This window comes from Orycteropus afer, unplaced genomic scaffold (assembly GCF_000298275.1).
Source record: "Orycteropus afer afer isolate SDZICR_OR568_19922 unplaced genomic scaffold, OryAfe1.0 scaffold00407, whole genome shotgun sequence".
Classification (NCBI taxonomy): domain Eukaryota; kingdom Metazoa; phylum Chordata; class Mammalia; order Tubulidentata; family Orycteropodidae; genus Orycteropus; species Orycteropus afer.
In genome coordinates, this window is record NW_006921994.1 from 859,709 (window position 1) to 860,840 (window position 1,132).

Here is a 1,132-nt window from a genome sequence, read left to right on the forward strand (position 1 = left end):
AGTAATGTGGGAGCTGACAGAAGATGAGGTTGCTTGCAGAATTTTTTATTTTCTCGTGACACTAGAGTCACGTTGCTCCCTGATGAGAACTGCATGTTCCTGTCTAACTCTCCCATGTGTGCCTGAGTGATGTGGACCCAGGTGACAGGTGTGCTGTGAGGACGGGTGATGTTCTGAGTGTACTGTCGTCAGTAGGTGGTGTGACGAGGTAGAGTCAGAGGGAGAGGGGTATCGGCTAACAGTGTTGTTTGCAGCGGCTCTGTAGAGAGGGGCTGTTCCACCATCATAGTTGGTGACCCAGGAAGAGAAAGGTGAATTCCAGAGGAACAGCATGAAAGGCGGCTGTGCACCAGGTGGGAAGGGACATGAGGCTGTTAACACGCCCTGAAATAGAAACCATCACCACACTGTGGATACTACATACAATACAACGTTTGTTTTTAACCATTGCACAATAAATATTACACAAGGTGGAGGGAACAAAAAACAGAGTAACTGTGAGGCACACAGAGGAAACATGGGCAGGCTGAGCTTTGACTCAGATAAAGATGGAGTCAGTGAAAGGCAGGCCGTTACACTTCCAGGCCGGGAGTGTCTGTGGGTGCTGATCTCAGCTAGGTTGGTGGCCGCCACCCAGACTCTGAGAACGATTAAATCGAGTTAACTGCTTCAAAGAAAGGCTGATTAGCTCGATAATTTGAGAGCTCCAAACCCTTGCCTTGCACTCTAAAGTTGGTGACCTCCAACGCTCCCTTCCTACCTTAGGGTTTCACAGCGAGGGACCAGGGAGCACAATGCCGTATTCAAAAACACCCATCACAGTGCTTAACAAGATTGAATGTACATTTATTCTTGACATGTGGAACATAGAAAGATTTTATACTGAATAAATGATATTCATTAAGCCAGAGGAAAAGGAGGAATTTACATCAAGTTTTTTTTTTTTTAAACTACATTATCTTGAAATACAAATGTGGATTCTCATCACTGAAAAATCTTTGAAGTTGTGTTTCTTCCTTTTAGTTGTACTTCTCTTTTGTTGTCTGTCCTGGTAACCGTTTCCACACCTCGATCCATGAAGTCTGTAGTCACCGGCCACTCTCCCGGACCTGAGCGTGACTCCCTACATACA